Raw genomic sequence first — 5154 nt, 5'->3', positions numbered from 1 at the left:
CTCGTGGGACGCACATGGCAACCACGTATTTCCCTTCACCAACTTCGCAATCAGTCAAGCGCATGAGGGAGGCTAGTCCTCCAGATACGCAAAAGGAAAAGAGTAACAGGGCTCATGGAGTCGTAAATGACAATGTTTTCATCGTGATTAAGAGGAAGGAGGGCTCATTTGAAAAAGTGTCTCCTTTCTACATACATAAAGGCTTAGAAGGACTCGCAGGTACACTGAAATCTATCAAACGCCTGAGGAATGGTACCCTGTTAGTTGAGACTACTAGGGCAACGCAAGTGGAGCTGCTTCGAAAGTCAACCAAGTTAGGCGAGTATGATATTACTGTCGAGTTGCACAATTCCCTCAACTCCAGTAAAGGCGATGTCACTTGCCGTGATTTAATGGATATCGATGTCGCCGAGCTGAAGCAAGAATGGGCAACACAGGGGATTGTAGACGTGGAACAAAGGACACGTAGGAATAATGGAGTTCTTGAGAAATCTGCCACCTTCATTGTGACTTTCAATTCGCCTGTCTTACCTGAATACGTTCTGGCTGGTTTCCTCCGACTTAGGGTTCGGCCTTATATACCTAACCCTATGCGCTGTTTCAAATGTCAGCGATTTGGCCATACGACAATGAGTTGTGGGGGTGAACCAACCTGCGGTATATGTGGCAAGGCAGCTCATGAAGCTGGGACCAACTGCACATCTCCAGCGCTGTGTATCAACTGCTCTGGGAGCCATCCCGTCTGGAGCAGAGACTGCCCCGTCTTTGCGGAAGAACGAAAAATTCAGGAGATCAAGGTGACAAAGAGGCTACCTTATGTGGAAGCCAAAAAAGAGTATAGGGCTACACAACCCCCTGTCTTTGCCACATCCTATGCCTCCTTGGTGCGCAACCGTGCGTCGCACGCAGACGCTTCGACGCAGACCATGTCCAGCGTCGCAGTATCTTCCACCAATACCTGTACCTGCGTTTGTACCTGCCAGAGCACTCCCACAAACGATATCGCTATTCAGGCGGCTCCATCTGCACCAACCGCTATTGCTGAGAAAGCTCCAGTGAAGCCTTCGAAGGCCCTCCAGAAACAGAGTGCCTCTCCACTTCCCCCATCCCCGACTTCCACAAAGAAAACGGGAGCAGGGAAAGGGGCACGGCGTTTGACGTCAAACCTGCCGAAGGCGCCATCGGATGTCGTCATGGCATCCCTGACTGATGAGGAGGAAATCGTCATGGATTTTGATACCTCTTCCCCAGAACCTGGCAGCCCCTCTGCTGCCACTCGCTCTACAAGTGCCTCACCAGCGCGGCGCAAAGACAGGGGGAAATCTAAACCGAAACGCTGATATGGCTTCCATACTTCAGTGGAATCTGAATGGAGTCAGACCTCGCTTTGCAGAATTGCGGCTGTTAGTACAGGCAAACCCCTTTTGCATCTCTTTGCAAGAGACACATTTTAAAGAGACTGATACGCCTGTACTTCCAGGATATCGCGTGTACAGGAAAGACGACCTGACTGGTAATAGGGCTCAGGGTGGGGTGGCCGTGTTCATTAAGGACACGTTCCACTCCTCACCTGTGACCCTAACCACAACGCTACAAGCGGTTGCAGCTCGGATCCTGGCCCAGGTTGATGTCACAGTGTGCTCCCTGTATCTACCACCCGCTGAGCACATGGACAGTGAAGCCCTCGCCCGGCTCATTGATCAGCTACCCCGACCCTTTCTCATTTTAGGAGACTTTAATGCTCATAATGCATTATGGGGTTCCAACAAAACCTGCCCCAGAGGCCAGATGATTGAGCAGTTGATCAGGACTTCCGACGTCATACTGCTGAACACAGGTCAGGCCACGCATTTTAGCACCGCTTCAGGTTCGTCTTCTGCCATAGACCTCTCTATTTGTTCGCCTGTGCTTGCGGACATTGTTCAGTGGGTCGTAGACGACGACCTTCATGGCAGCGACCATTTTCCTATCTGGCTTCATCTGCCAGTTGAAATGGGTCGTGTCGCACAGCCGCCGAAATGGTTGTTCCGGAAGGGAAACTGGCCGCTCTACCGGCAGTTGGCTGTCTTTGAACGGTGTGAAGGCGTCCAGGATTGGGTGGATCACATTACGGCGGTGATGCACCATGCCGCTGATGTATCCATACCAAAGTCACAGGGAACACCTGTGAGGCAGCCTGTCCCTTGGTGGAATGACGACTGTCGTACCGCCATCAGAGTTCGACGGGCGGCTTTGAGAAAATTCCGTCGGTGCCCCACTGCTGCGCATCTGACAACTTTCCGGATAGCACGGGCGCGAGCGAGACACATCGTTAAGGAGAGTAAACGGAGGTCTTGGCGTGAGTTCCTGAACTCCATCAATAGGTCCACATCTTCAAGCAAAGTATGGGAAGCCATTAGGAGGATCTCAAGGCGATACTCTCGACCGCCAATAGCAGCTATACGTGAGCGGGGGTGTCTCCTAACATCTCCAAGAGACATCGCCCGGGCGTTGGCAGAATCTTTTCAAACTATTACGGCCGATTCTAGCCAGGACCCTGAATTTCTGCGCTATCGGAGTACACAGGAGAGGGCTGGTTTTGATTTCCGTTCCAAGAACGCTGAGGAATACAACCAGCCTTTCTCTTTGTGGGAGTTGGACTCTGCTCTGTCCGTATCTCGGGATACCGCACCTGGTCCAGACCTGATATCGTATAGCATGCTGCAGCAGTTGGATCTGCGGTCGAAGGAAGTCCTCCTTCAACTTTTTAATGAAATTTGGACGACAGGCGACTTTCCTAGTTCGTGGAAAGAATCGATTTTAATTCCCCTTTTAAAACCAGGGAAGGATCGGACCGAACCCAGTAGCTACCGTAGCATTAGTCTCACGAGCTGCGTCGGAAAGACATTTGAGCGTATGGTCAATCGGCGCCTGGTGTGGGTCCTCGAATCCAGATCCTTACTTACCCGCTGCCAGTGTGGGTTCAGGAGGTATCATTCCACCCTCGATAACCTGATCCTACTCGAAACAGCGATACAAGATGCTTTCCTACGTAAGCAACACCTTATCGGGGTTTTCTTCGATCTGGAGAAAGCGTACGATACTACCTGGAGGCATACCATTTTGCGGCAGCTTTATGAGTGGGGTTTCCGTGGGCGTTTACCCACCCTCATCCGATCCTTTCTGTCGGACAGATATTTTAAGTATAAGGTTGGGAATGTCCTGTCTGACCGTTTTAAGCAGGAGAACGGTGTCCCTCAAGGAAGTGTCCTCAGTGTGACAGCTTTCGCAATTGCCATCAATAGTATTGCGTCCACAGTACGACGGCCCGTGCAGTGCTCCTTGTTTGTGGACGATTTCTCCATTTTCTGTGCGTCTTCCTCCCTCACAGTTGCTACACGCCAATTACAGCTGACACTCGTGCGATTGGAGGAATGGTCTAAGACCACGGGCTTTAAATTCTCTTTGGAGAAGACCGTTTGTGTAGATTTTAACCGTTCCCGTTCTCTTTTTAATCTCCCTGTTTTAAAACTAGGAGACACTGTTCTCCCCTTTATGGCCAAAGTGAAATATCTCGGGCTTATTTTTGATGAGAAGCTCACATGGTTGCCACACTTAAAGGATCTAAAGGTCCGCTGTTTCAAGGCATTAAACGTCCTTAAATGCGTCAGTCATAGATCCTGGGGCGCTGACAGGGCACGTCTGCTCCAACTTTATAAGGCCTTTGTGCGACCTCGACTGGAATACGGATGTCAAGCTTATGGCTCTGCCAGACCTTCCTACCTCAAAATGTTGGACGTGATTCACCATGAGGGTATTAGGCTTTCAACGGGGGCTTATCGCACGAGTCCGGTTGCTAGTCTGTGTGTCGAGGCGGGAGAGCCTCCGCTGTCCATTCGGCGTCTTCTCCTCGTGGTACGGCACGCGTACAGGGCCAAGTCCACTCCTCTTTCATTGGCGTCCAACACTTTTTCCCAGCCGGCACTGGAACGTCTCTTCCGCCACCGTCCGGCGGCAACAAAGCCGTTTGGCATCCGTGCGAAGGAGAGTCTCGAGTCAGTCCACCTGGAGGGCATTAACGTACTCCACCAGGGATGGAGTAGGGGATCTCCCTGGCAACTACAAAGGCCAAGATTACTTCTTGATCTGGCTGCTTACAGGAAGTATTGTACCCCAGACCACCTTTTTAAAATTAAACTTACTGAGATTTTAGAACGCCATTCCGATTTTATTACTGTTTACACGGATGGGTCTAAACAGGGGGATTTTATGGGCTGCTCTGCTGTGTTTCCCGATACTGTCCATCGGATAGGGCTCCCAGAGCAGTTCTCAGTTTACTATGCAGAACTGTTTGCCATTCTGCAAGCATTAGAGCATATGCGCCGCCATCGTGGCACGAAATTCATCATCTGCTCCGATTCCCAAAGTGCTCTACGCGCTCTTGAACAGATGTACCCAGCAGATCGGATGGTGCAAGAGGTGCAGGACGCACTCCTGCTCTTGCAACGGCAGGGTAAGGACGTAATTTTCTGCTGGGTTCCAGGGCACATAGGGATTCCTGGCAATGAACTTGCAGATGCGGCTGCCAAGGAGGCTTGTTCCATCCCACCTCCTGCTCGCTGTTCCGTCCCCCTGCAGGCCATTACGTCTTTCGTGACTCGGAAGGTCATGCGTTGGTGGGAGGCTCAGTGGCTGGACGTGAGGGATAATAAGTTGCGAGCGGTGAAGGATTCTGTCCGACCGTGGCTCACCTCCTTCCGCCACCGACGTGCTGAGGAAGTAGCCCTTACACGGCTTCGAATAGGACATTGTCCTTTGACACATGGTTTTCTGTTACGTCGTGAGGAGCCACCAACGTGTCAGACATGTGGGACACAGCTGTCGATACGACATATTTTAACTGAGTGTGTTTTCTATGCGGGTTTGAGGGACGATTTCAGTTTCCCACCAGACCTACCCTCTCTTTTAACTAATAATGAGGCGAGTGTTGCTACAGTTTTACGTTTTTGTGTGATGTCTGGCCTTCTTCCCAAAATATTGGGATTGAAGTCTTAATGTGCTGTCCAGTGGTTTGGTCACCCATTATTTGTACGTGGTCACTCAGCCACCGTTAATTATTTTCCCCTGTTTGTACTGCTATTTTATTTTTAGTTTTATCTCCCTGTTTTGATGTGC

Source organism: Schistocerca nitens, chromosome 6, assembly GCF_023898315.1.
Source record: "Schistocerca nitens isolate TAMUIC-IGC-003100 chromosome 6, iqSchNite1.1, whole genome shotgun sequence".
NCBI classification, from domain to species: Eukaryota; Metazoa; Arthropoda; class Insecta; order Orthoptera; family Acrididae; genus Schistocerca; species Schistocerca nitens.
This window is presented reverse-complemented; position numbering follows the sequence as displayed.